We start from the raw sequence: 13512 nt of genomic DNA on the forward strand, positions 1-13512 counted from the left end.
TCCACTTACTTAAATTAATTAGGTCAGCCCAGTGCTTCATAAAGAAAAAATAAAGTAAATATCCTGCTACTGAGACTCGATTTCAAAGCACACGACTACTAAATTTTCAATGGCAAACGTTCCTGACCTCCATGTTTCCCCATCTTAGAGTCTATCCTATTTTCATTGTGTGTGTTATCACGCTGCAGATCTTTTACAACGTTTTACACTGTTTGAGCCGAGCACCGGCGAATGGCATTTTCAAACATAGGTCCTTCACTCTCACGGCTCCACGGAGGTGGGGAGGGGCAGGTAGCATTGTGTCTGTGGAATGAATGAGGAAGCAGAAGGGCAGAGAGGTTAAGTGACTTGTATAAATCACACAAGGGTCGGGGGCTGTGTGTGAATAGGACTCAGCCTCCAAACTTTCAGTCCAGGGCTCTGTCCACTAAGCCCCCTTTCCACTGCAGACAGCTCTGAATGCTAGAGGAAAAATGTAGTGTTTCAGCCTTCCAGATGGAGAAATGAAAACGTGAGGTGGTGCATGGAGAAAATTTATTTCGCTTTGGGTGAATGTTGCAGAATCATTTACCCTTTTATTTATTTATTTTAGAGGATCATACATCTTCCAGCACCCAAATTGTACCACATTACAGGCGATGTGGGCAGTTAGAACTTTCGGGAAGTAGAGGCTCAACCCATGAGTGGCATCACACTGCCACACCTGTCTTCCTATCCCTGTTCCTCACTCCTGTTCCAGAGAGCCCTTGCCCTCGGGACCATCCCATCCAGACACATCACAGTGCTTGTTCTGTCAGTCCACAGGTCACCCTCCGCCTTATTCCGGTAGTTGTGCTGCTTCCAGATCAATGTCGTTTGTGCTGTGCTACAACTTTGAGGGCTAAAAACTGTAGAAAGTGCCACATTTGAGGTTTTCACCCTGGATGGGCATGTGTTGCTCTTCACTCTGTCTTCCTATTTGGATGCAAAGCGTCCTAAGTAGGGCCTGCCTGCTGCCTTTGCTGCCGCTTCTCCTCCTCCTACCCCAGCACTCAAAGCCCAGCAAGACCTGTGTTCACAAAACCTTTTCTAGCAACTTAGTCTTGGAATCAAGTCTTGAGTACAACCTTCTCTGAAATAATCACTTTCCCAGCGAGTTGGAAGAGTCTGAAAAGTAGTTACAAATGAAAAGTGCGTCGTTCCAGCCTAAGCTATTATCCTACAGTTGCATCACTCTACAGTTGGAACTTTTTTTTTTTATCTTGACCCTGCATTTTCTTTAAATCTTGACCCTACGGGGGAGTTCTAATGAAATGGTGAATTGGTTTCTGCCCCACTAGAGAGAGACAATTGAATATAAGTTGTATTAAATTCAGAGAAACTAAGACCTATCCTGTGTGAGGTTTTCTAGATAAATCTGCGTCTGCCCTATACATTTTTAATGACAACGTGGTTTCAAACTCAGTGTTATTCAGTACCAAATCAAAGCTGACTCACGGAGAAAAATACTGTTTGATTCTATTTAGTCCACATTTCCCTCCCCACTTTCGGGTGTCTGCCTGTGCAGTTGGGGGTGGGGTGGTGTATAATACGGTCTGAATACATTCTTATAAGTATTAGAAGTATGGAAACACAGAGCCCTCCATGACCCCCAGAGCCCTCTGGTGATCACTGGTGTTTGTTGTTGGAAGAAGGCAAACATAAGCATAGAAGTGTTATTGAACAGAAACCCCTTCAAAAATGTCTCTGGGCTTTTGTTCTCGGGGTTGCATAGCGGTAGGGGGCCCCCTCCTCAGAAAGCATACTTATGCAAGTATTAAGAACTGGCTGAGATAAGAAGTAAAGCTTAAGAGACCTTCATCATTAGCTGCTAGTGGTAGAGATTAGTGATCCAACTACAGGATTACAGACGGAAAGAGTGCCAGTGTTGGTTAATTGTTCATTAATGCTTGTAAAATAAGCCAGCTGGAGGAAAACTGACCATTGTCTGCTCTCTCAGAGTGAAACTAAATTGGATCTGCTCATCAATGGCGGTATTGATGTCAGGAAAAAAATAAACTACACATGTAAACTTCTTCCCTATGACTCCCACTCAATTTAAAATATTTAATTAAAAACTGTTATCCTAACAATGACTGAGTTGTCAATGCATCTTTCTCTCTGCGGCTGACCTTTATCTCAACTAAGAACACCTTCCTTCCCATGCATTTGCTCTTTTAGTTTTGCTGTGAAACAAAATAAAACAGATTTCCTAAAACAGCCGGTAGAGATACAAATAAACCTTATGATTTATGGTTATAACTTTGAGATGTAGTGGGCATGCTACTTAAAAATCCCAGAGAAATTTAGGCCCTCCTTTTCCCCTGCCTCCCTACTTTGTCCGTTCCCTCCCCAACTCCAAACCTGCCCCGCCGTGGTAAGGCTCCCCTTCCCGCCCCCGGGGCCCAGGCCCGGACAAGGTTAAATGATTTGCCCAAAGTCACGAGTCAGGAAAAGAGCCAAGTACGTTTGCCTTCTTTGGCCTTATTCTAGAAAACGTCATTGTAAGGTCAGAGACAATATAGGTAACTCTTCCTGAATCCCAAAGTAGGAAAAATTCAAACGTGTTTCCTCCAGTCTTTGTGTTTAAGGTAAGTTTATTCACTCAGAAAATATTGAGTTCCCAGCACGTGCAACAGTGATGAACAGATCGACACAGTTCCTGCTCTCATGTGCTCACAGGCTAGTGCGACCAGACAATATCCTACAAATAAAAATGGAGGAGAAGTGTGACGCAGGGAAAGCAGTGGGTGCAGTGGGGGGGTTATCACAGAGGGATGTTTGGGGTGAGACATGGCCTCGCTAAGACAGGAGCTGAGGGCTGAGTGAGGGGTAGTCAGGCAAATCTGGGGCAAAGGGATTACAGGCAGATGCTGGGGAGCTTGTGTGAAGACCCTGATGTGCGAAGGAATCTCAGTGTGTTGCAGACACAGTACAAAGGAGAGGATACTCGCACAGAATTTGGAAACAGGTGCAGGTAGCCATCTGCAGAGGTGACCCCCTTGACGAGTGGTTTATAAGTATGTGCTGCTGATGAGCCTAGGCTGTGAGTGTCTAACGAGAAACACTGTCCGACCCCTGCCTCCCCCTCCTACATCATCTCCTCCCACGTCTTTCTTTGCTCATTATGCTCAAGCCACAATGGCTTTCCTTCTCTTTCTCTAATACCCAACCCCATGTTCCTGTGTTTGTCAGCCCTCTGCTCTCACACACATTTTATCGTTTGTGAACCCTTCTCTCTGTTCATTCTTTCACTCATTCATTCGACAAATGTTTATTGAGTGTTTACTAGCTACCAGCTCGAGGCACCATGGGTTTATCAGGAAACAAAACCTTCTTTCATTGTCAGTTCCAGTGTCACCTCCTCAGAAGCGTATTTCCTTCCTATTACATGGACCTTCTTTGTTACTTTCAGAGCAGGTTTCACACTCTGAGGTTGTCGTGTTTATTGCTTACGTATTTGTTGCATATTTCTCCCTTAAAATGCAGGCACCCAGAGGGCAGGGACAGTGCCCCTCGGGTTCATCACTGCACCTCCAGGACCTAGAACAGTGCTGGACACACAGTCTGTAAATACTGAATGACCAAATATAGGACAAACCCCGCCCCGCCCCCAGATTACGTACAGATTAGACAGCGGCTGATGTAAAGTGCATTTCTGTGAAGTGCATTTCCTTTTGGGAAGTAACGTTTAGAGAGCACTGATGGGCAATCCTTAATTGAATGCCAGGGTGGTGTGCTATTGCCACATTCTATAGCCACGCTGCTGTGCTAGCTTTTAAAACCTCACTTTTCTTTGTTTAGATACATTTTAAAAATGTACTGATTTGGTTGAATTTGTTGTATGTTTTGCTTTATAAAAATGCATTTATGTGGTCAGTGATAAAGACACTATTAAAACCTAAGATTTCCTTAACTTCCCTGGTTAAATAGCTATCATGCAGAATTGAAGGTCATCATCACAGAAAGGATGCTGGTAGTCGGTTGTTATTTTGTATTTCACCTGATGCTAGAATGAAATGTACAAAGTCCCTCATTTTATATCTTGCGCTCTAAGCATTTCATAGGCATTTATTTATCTTCAAAGCACACAATCGAGCAGATTAGAGGTAGACTTTCATGATGATTCCCTCTTTTTATTAATCAGTAAATTGTGATGCAGAGACAGTAAATGACTCTACTGTTATGCCATTTCAGGGTAGACTGCATATGACAAGTTGAGGTTCTGCATCAGACCCGTACCAGGGATTATGGGGTGAGGTGGCGTGTTCTATGGCAGACTTGCCATTGTTGGTGTTGGTTATTGCAGCAGGAAGTGCATATTAGCTTAAGTAGAAGGTAAATTTGGTATCTAGGATCCCTTGTTATCGTGTAGCTATTCTTTTGGCCTTTTCTGTGGTTCCTACTAATTCCTGATTTCTGCCTACCTTGCTTCTGGCTTGAAAAGCCTGACACATTCAGCTGCCATTGGTTAGAAGCAAGGCAGCAAACTAAAAAATAGGCAGGTATTCAGACAGAAATAAGGATGGGCTCTCACCATGTTCTCTCTCCATGTTGCAGTGTGTTTGTTTATTGATATAAGAGATTTTTCAGGGTAATGTAATAAAATCCAGAATCTTGATTTCAGGTTGGTCCTGTTTTGAGTCATTTGAACTATAACTTTCAGTTGAACTGTCCACTGGTAGTTGTGAATGGCAGCAAGGTTTTCAGAGACCCAGAAGTGTAAGACAGTGTGCCAACACCCCTACAGCTGATTGCTTTGACTCCAATGTACTGTTTAAAATGGTTCTATTTTCGTTTAATAATATTATTCAGAAAATCTCTCTCTTGGCATTGGGGTTGCAAGATGAAAAGGAGAGATTCTACAGTTCAGACCAAAAGAGGACTGATGGAGAGAAAAAAAGAGAGAGAGAATGAGAGAGAGAGAGAGAATGAGAGAGAGAGAGAGAGAGAGAGAGAGAGAGCAAGAGACCACCAAGTGTGGGTTGTAATCCCAGGCTGACATGGCTCTAATTTGGAGAAAGAGGTCTGGGGGTGATGGGCCCTGGAGGGCTTGTGCAGGCCTTACAAATAGGGGTTTGGGGAGCAAGTTTATCAGTGCTGACCCAGCTCTCATTGCCAGTGATGGTGGGGTTGCGTGAGAGTCCAACAGATTGCAAGTGGCACTTTGTATGGTCAGAATCAGTTTTAGCAAGTTATAGGGATGATCTTAACTCCCTACACCTTGCATCTTAAAAACAGTTTTTAAAAAAGCTTTTCCTCACATCTTTATAGCAGTGACGAGCAAAATTCAGCTTCTGACCATCTAACTATATCAAATTCCCTATTGCATTGTCTGAGTCTTATTTTTATATCTTCATAACACTGGTGAAGAGGGCCAAAGAGTCTGCTTACCGTCTGTATTACTCTGTTCTGCACATTAGGCTCCACAGCAGAGGGCAAGGTCCTGGGGCGAAGGGAGTAGTTTTATAGGTAAATCTGTGGATTCACCTGGTCTTTGCCAAAGTGTGTCAGTTAAACCATTTTCTAAAGAGGTGCTTTCAAGTACAAAGTTCTTTCAGATGCAGAAACAAATAAAATAAAATAAAAAAACAGAGAGAGTCTAAAATCTGGAAGGTAGGATTTTCACATCTTAAAACAGACATGTTCATAAGTACATTAAGGTACATGGGCAGATTTAATATTTTAATATTGATGGTTTCTTAAGGGCTTTTCATCCTAATTTTTGGGGGGAATTAGTATGAAGGGGAAGAAATATATTCCTTGTATACAAAGCCATCCCGCTTTTATCATGTGAGGAAATTTAATAATATAGTTGAAGTTTATGAAGCTCTGGCACGGTAGCAAGTGTTCAGTCTTTCAGTAATCTACATATGGTCATAAGGGGATCTTAAAGCACAAATCAGGTCATAGCATTTATTTCCTTTAAAACAGCCTATTGACTTCTTACAAGCTGAAAAAGTTCAAGCCAACTTAGATAAATTGGAACTGTCAGGAAGTGGCTTTTTTTTTTTCCTACCTTGGCCATCACCCTTGATGATATTTTGGGCAGATTCCATTACTTTCTGTCACTTTTGGACATTAGAAAGCCTTCTTTTTCATTATTAATAATTTGTCTACTATATATCAAAACTTCTGTTTCCTAGTTAATTCAAAGCATGACCCTTCTGTTTAGCTACGGTTCAAAACTAATCATGGAGAAGGGGGTCTGAGCCTTTTCTTTTTCTGACTCCAAATTCTCCCTTTCCCCCTTTGGATCCTCCGAGGTACAGGTGGAGAGGAAGGGAAGGAGGAAGGAGTACTATTTGCAGCTCTCTGAGAATTGTAATGCTCTGTTAAGGCAGCATTCCAGTGTTAATGCCATCTTCAGGGCATACTCCTTGGGAGTACTCCTTGGGAGACGCTGTGTGGCCCTCTGCATTGCATTGTTCCCTGATTCAGGGGCTGCTTGCCCCCTCACTTCCTGCCTTCCTGTGGTAGACCTCTGCCCTTTTCCATGGAGTCTCCTCTCCCCAGCAGGGTCCTCTTGGGCATGGTCCGTTAGAGATGACGGGAGCCGGGTTGCCTTCCTTAGCATCCGTGTGGCCCAGGGGAAGACAGACATGTCGTTGCCTTACCAAATGGGAGCACTTGATTAGCCACCTGCTCCTGGCTTCTTGCCTTGCCTTCACTGGCATCCCTTGCCAGCCTCAAGCAGGTACCTGCTTCTTTCTTCAACATATCATGCCCTAGACCCCTGGATACGTGCCTGAGGCTTGCCCAAGAACATTTTTGAGTTCTGCTCTGATGGTAGCCATGGGAAGGCCTACTGGTTCTTGTCTCTAAACAATCATCTGACTTGAATTTGACAATAAAATCTCTTCTCTCAGAGGTAATTCCAAGCCTTGTGAGTGTCCTCTTGGGGTCTCCTTCACTTGGCTTGAGGTTGATGTAGGTGGGAGGAGAACTGTCACAGCACTCCCTATTCTTATTAATTCCCTCTTTTCCAAGGATCTTCTCAATAAATTTCTAGCTATGGTATAGGCTGTTGGTGGTGACAAAGTTTGGTTAGCTCTGAATAAGTCTTACATCAGCATTTCTGTACCACACTTTAAAATGTGGCATGTTGATTACCATCCTTCTTAGCTTTAAGGTTTTAGCTGAAATTCAAAGGCAATAGGAAAGTTCCATTCCACTTTCAGTCCACTGGCATTTAAAGCCTTTAACAGTCTTGTCAGAACATTGTTTTTTTTACCACATCTCTGAACACGCCTCTCCTGTCTCTTTGTATTTTCCCCCTCTGCTATGATTTAGCCATAACTTCCTTTTTACCTTCTTCTCCTTCCAAATGCAAATGCTCTTCTTTTTTTTCTGTCTCAGTGCCTTTGCCCCATCTTTGCTTGTTGAAATTTTACTCATCCTTGAAGGTCTTTCTCAAATGTCATCTTCTCCATGAAGTCTTTGCAGATCTGCCTAATCTAACTAAATCTCATCTATCCCAGTACTTGCTTATAGCACATTTTGTTCTATGGTCACATTCAATAATGCCCTCTGTTAACACTATAGTATTGTTACAGTCTTCTTTGTATTAGATTTATTTGTGTGTCTGTCTGCCACGATAGGTTGTAAATTTCACTCCGTTCATTTATTCCTTAATTCAAAACTATTCATTCACCTTCTCAGCACCAGAGAACATATTAAATGATGGGGATAAAAAGATGAGTAAGGTACAGTCACTGAGCTCAAGAAAGTTATTCTTGGAGGGCAGACAGAACCTAGAGGTGTGATATTTAAGTGTCAGTTCACTGAAATACACACTGGGAGTTGATTAAAAGATAAAACAGGCAAAAATATCTCCCCTGAAGGGGCCCACAGTTTAACTCAAGAGAGAAGGCAACAGTTGACGCTTAGAAAATGTCAATTTAGTAATTCCACAAAGATTTATTCCACATTTTCTATGCATCCGTCACAGGAGTGGGCAATGAGAATATAGTTGAGAATAAGAAAAATCCACGTTCTCACATAGCTTAAATGCTAGCAAAGAAAAGAAGAACAACAATTACGAGAGGTGAGTTTTATGAAATGGAAAGTATAGGGTCTAATAAAAGGGGTCAGAGGATACTTGAAATGCTGTTGAATTCGCATTTATTGAGATCACCTTAGGAATTTATTTAGGATGCATTTGTTTATTGCATTTATCGAGATCTTATTAGGAATTCTAGAAAATTGTTGTAGGGTTGGAAAATGAGCTTTACAGTTAGGTGACATATGCACAAGTGTCTCCTGACTCATCAACTTGCCCCACTGTCTTGAGGAGGTCTTTGAGACCATATCTGTATTGAATCAGAAACGGTTATATAAACAATGCCTGTAAAGCTTTGAAGTCATCTCTTTCTAGCTCAGAAAAGTGAATATGTTGATAAGCACAGCCACCTTCAATCTCTGTACTGAACAACCTCATGGGAGCCAACACCACATTTTAAAAATATACATAGGATGACTTCAGCCTAAACACATTGTTGGTAAACAAAAAATAAGTATCCTTGTAGTCCTCATAGTACCATATAGAATCTTGCCAATAGTGGGCCCTCAGTAAATATATGTTAAGCTTAATTCGTTCTTGATTCGAGTAGCCCTCCAGTGTTATAAAATTGGAAAACTGTCTTCCACTGATGAGGTGCTATCACACGTAAGTGCTGGAATAAGCTGAAGAGTGATTTTGACAGAAAATGCTAATTTTAGATAAAAAGAGAGAAAATGCTTAGATACACCAAATTAAACACCCTTAGGTGATTATTTTAATTTTGACAACTAATTTATAGGCAAGTAAAGGCATGCATATGTATGTATACCTGTACATGCTCTTGTATCCATGAAGCAGAAACTGGTATCACACAGAACATTTCTCTGTGGTAAGTATGGATGTTTTTAGTGGGTGCATCTGACAGCACTCCGAATCTATAAACTCTCACCAAGAATGAATATGTTTCCACATATCTTATCATGAGTGGTAAGAATGAGCAGCTTTTGTTGGGAATAAAATTATTTTCCATGGATTCCCAGAGCACTTGAACAATGCCTGGAATGTAGTGATAGGAAACCTTAACCACAAAAACGTTTTCTTCTCTAAAACTGAAGTATTTGTCTTTTAGGGTAACCATTCTTTCATTTGTCTATAGTCAAATCCATAAGGCTATTTCAGAAATAATCGTTATGAACAATAACTAAAGAAATAAGTTAGAGGAGCTCAAATAGTCCCTCAAGCAGAATCTGTCTCTGACTTTCCCAGCATGCATGTGAATGACTATTAGGATGACTTTGATTAATAATGCAGTGTATGGGCTTCCCTGGTGGTGCAGTGGTTGAGAGTCCGCTTGCCGATGCAGGGGACACGTGTTCGTGCCCCGGTCCGGGAAGATCCCACATGCCGCGGAGCGGCTGGGCCCGTGAGCCATGGCCGCTGAGCCTGCGCGTCCGGAGCCTGTGCTCCACAACGGGAGAGGCCACAACAGTGAGAGGCCCGCGTACCACAAAAATAATAATAATAATAATAATGCAGTGTTTCTGAAAGTATTTTCTGAGAAACACTAAGTCTGGGATATTAATAGATGATATCCCCACCCCACCACCCAAGAAAAAACAACGATTAATTGGTCAAATGAATTAACTTAGGGAACACTGAGTTAAAGTAAACAAATTTGACTTCTTAGAGCCTTCCAAATTTAATATGCTTTGTGAATCTCCAAGTGTTTATATAGTATGAAGCATTTCCCAAATACATAGGAACATGGGATTCTGTGACCATATTAAGACCAGTGTTCTGAGGAGCACACTTTGGGAAAGATTAGTGTGGTAGTTTCTTATATCTAGGATAACTGCTATTTCATCTGAATTTACTCAAGCTAGAGACTTAAAGTAAGGAAATGCTAGCTAATGAAGGGAATGCCAGCATTAGTTATTGCACGTTAGTGGGTACGGCATCGTGTTTATCACTTAGAGTTGTCACTGAGGCACCTTCAGTTTACTGTACTAGGCAATTGGGATGTAAATAAATATGACACCTTATATGTAAAGAGATTGTGGTCTAGTGTGGGGAAGAATACAAAAATCAGTCATTTCAATACAGTGATGTAATTGCCAGGACTGAGGCATGTGCAAGATAGAACAGAAGCCCAGAGAAGGGACACTTAACCCACCCTGGGCATTCAGGGAAGACTTTCTGGAGGAGGTGATGCCATCTTAGACTCTTAATGAAAGAGTCAGAGTTAACTACATGGTGGAGGGTGGAGAGAGGCAGCTTCCAGGTAGAACATCATGACCATAAGCATAGGTGAGGGAAACTGGGGAGCTACAAGCATTTGATTTTTGGTATTACAGAGAGAGGAATTTGAAAAGGTATCACTATTGAAGAAGAGACTGTAACAGTTGGGAGAGGGGAAGGCTGGTAGAGTGCCTGGGGTATGGCACAACCACTTCACTCAACCACACATATAACGTTCAGGCCACAACCAACACCAACCTTGAACGTCACCTTTAGATGGAGGAGAGTGTTTTTATTACATCAAGGCAAAACACACCTACAAGGGCCTCAAATAACTAAACTTGGGTCTGCGACAAAAGAGGAAAAGAACAGTGATGGTCTTCTAAAGCAAAGAGGGGCTTCTGAGAGGAAGATCACACCTCTCACTCTAGCTCATTATACTGTAGCTGGCGGACTGAGCAGAGATGTGCTCAGTGTAGCAGCTCATTAGCAAAAGAAGAACTCTGACATTAGTTAAAATGTTGATAGATGTGACAGGTGGCGTGAAGACAAGATGGTGTTGTCAAATTGTAGTGGGAGCCCTCCAGCCTCGTGCCTTGCTTTATATAACCAGTTTATGCAGCATATATTAAACTGTTAAAAAACGGGTCTTTGTTGAGTAAAGCATACTGGGAAAGTACAGATTACTGTTTTGTGAACTGGACCAAAATCTGATATTCTATTTTTAAAAATTTCCTTATGCTTAGTGCTTATAAATATCCAAATCTATTATTTGACTTTATCTTGTGTCATTTTGGTTATACGTAGCATAGTTATCCTCATTCTCTCTTATCTCCAGATTCTCTATTTGATCCCTTTTATCTGCCTAAAAATGTGCCCTGGGCTCCTCTATTGGGGAACAATGAAAAATCAAAAACAAAGTAGAAACAATAAGAAAATCTTTCCTAGATCCAAGATCTTTTTGAATTTCCATACAGTCTTCTCTTTCTCTCATCACCATGATTGGCTAAAAAAGATTTTCATTCACTGCTCATCACTTCCAAACTATGCATTCACTTTAAACATTGGCAATATAGTTTTAGTTTCCAGCACTATAAGGAAACAACTCTTTCAGAGAGCCTCAGTGACTTCCTACTAAGCAAATCTGATAGCCATTTAGTTTTTTCTAAATGTTTCATTGTTTATTCTTCGTAATCTCTCCATGCCTGTAGCACCACTGAAACTATAGTATTCCTGAAACGCTCTGCTTTTTTCTCTTTAATGGTATGTGTATATACACTTGGTTTTTTTTGTTTGTTTGTTTGTTTTAAAATGTGTATTGGTCAGAAATTGGAAAAATAATTATATATTTTAGACATAAGTTGTCAAAATGTAAAATATCTTTACTGTTAGTTTCTGCTTTATAACAAAGTGAATCAGTTATACATATACATATGTTCCCATATCCCCTCCCTCTTGCATCTCCCTCCCACCCTCCCTATCCCACCCCTCCAGGCGGGCACAAAGCACTGAGCTGATATCCCTGTGCTATGCGGCTGCTTCCCACTAGCTATCTACCTTACGTTTGTTAATGTATATATGTCCATGCCTCTCTCTCGCCCTGTCACAGCGCACCCTTCCCCCTCCCCATATCCTCAAGTCCATTCTCTAGTAGGTCTGTGTCTTTATTCCTGTCTTAGGTTCTTCATGACATTCTTTTTTCCTTAAATTCCATATATATGTATTAGCATGCGGTATTTGTCTTTCTCTTTCTGACTTACTTCACTCTGTATGACAGACTCTAGGTCTATCCACCTCATTACAAATAGCTCAATTTCGTTTCTTTTTATGGCTGAGTAATATTCCACTGTATACATGTGCCACATCTTCTTTATCTATTCATCCGATGATGGGCACTTAGGTTGTTTCCATCTCCTATACACTTGTTTTTCCTTCTAAGGACTTGGGTGGAAATCCCAGGTCTGCTACTTATTGTGTTACTTGGGGCATATTATTTAACTTTTCTGAGTCTCAGTTTTCTCACCTCTAAAAGGGAGGAAGGATAATACCTACCTGATAGAGTTGACTCAAAGATTAAAATTAGGTAACCTGTGTAATATCATTAGCACAGTAGTAGGTACTCAACAACTATTAGTCCCCACCTTCACCCATCTTGGAAATCTCACCAGTACTCATTGCCCTAAGTATTACTTCCATGATTGAGCCCCCGATGTGTATATTCTTAGCTTCTCTTCTTCTTGCTATTCATCACACACCTTCATGTGGATATCCCACTGTCACCTCACAATTAGTGTATCTAAATGAATTCACATCTTCTCTCCTAAACTTGCCTTTCTCCCATATCTCTCATTTTTGTTAATAACACTATCATGTCCCTAATCCTCCGGTTAGAAATCCCAGTATTGTTTTTGATCTTTCCTCTCTTTTGTCTCTCTAACCAGTGGTCAAATCCCATAGATTTCAATTCTAAAACATCTCTCAAACTTCTTAACTTCTTTCCAACATATCTGCCATTATCCTGTTGTAGGCCTTCATTATCATTGCTATTGTAGTAGGTACTTACCTAAGCTCCCTGTTTTCAGTATTTCTCCACTCCATCAGTGTACACACACATAAACAAATTGTATTACTATATGTTGTTGGTCTTGCCATTTATCCCTCTGTGCAAAAACCTTTCCTTGTTTTTCATCGCCTGAGTCCAGTTTCGTGATTTAATGACTTTTTTGTTCTGACCACAAATCAAATTTCCAGCCTTATCTCCAACTTCTTGTACTGCTCCATTTAAATTGAGTTTTTTATTTCCCCCATGTGCTTTTCCGCTTTTGGGCTGACTCTTCGGTTTTTGTTGCCCATCCCTCTTTATATATATGACCTGTTCAAAAGTTTGGCCCTGATGGACCTTCCAGTTGGGGAATCCCAAAAGTCAACAAAGGCTTTACTGATTCGGACACCTAGATGTAATCGTTTCCTCCTCTAAACGCCCATAGTACTTTATCTGTGTCTATTTTATGGCACTTTAAGTGTCATTCATTGAGAACCAGTGAAAGAATCCATAGGTATGGCTGTTGAGACATTAGGGACTCACTTGCTACCTATGTACACATTAGGTCAGGATTTGGCAAACTAATCTGGCCTACCACTTGTTTTTTATACAACCATGAACTAAGAATGGGGTTTACGTTAAAATAAATTTTTTGTGTGGTAAAATACACATAACATAAAATTTACCATTTTAACTATTTAAAAATGTATAT

At 41.0% G+C, this 13512-nt stretch overlaps 1 long non-coding RNA gene across 1 annotated transcript in view; it reads left to right on the plus strand.

Annotated features, from left to right (window-relative positions):
* The window catches only part of LOC141275696 (uncharacterized), an 86159-nt gene that overhangs the window by 41268 nt on the left and 31379 nt on the right, over positions 1–13512 (plus strand). The gene's annotated exons all lie outside the window — the stretch shown is intronic.

This window comes from Tursiops truncatus, chromosome 1 (assembly GCF_011762595.2).
Source record: "Tursiops truncatus isolate mTurTru1 chromosome 1, mTurTru1.mat.Y, whole genome shotgun sequence".
Classification (NCBI taxonomy): Eukaryota; Metazoa; Chordata; class Mammalia; order Artiodactyla; family Delphinidae; genus Tursiops; species Tursiops truncatus.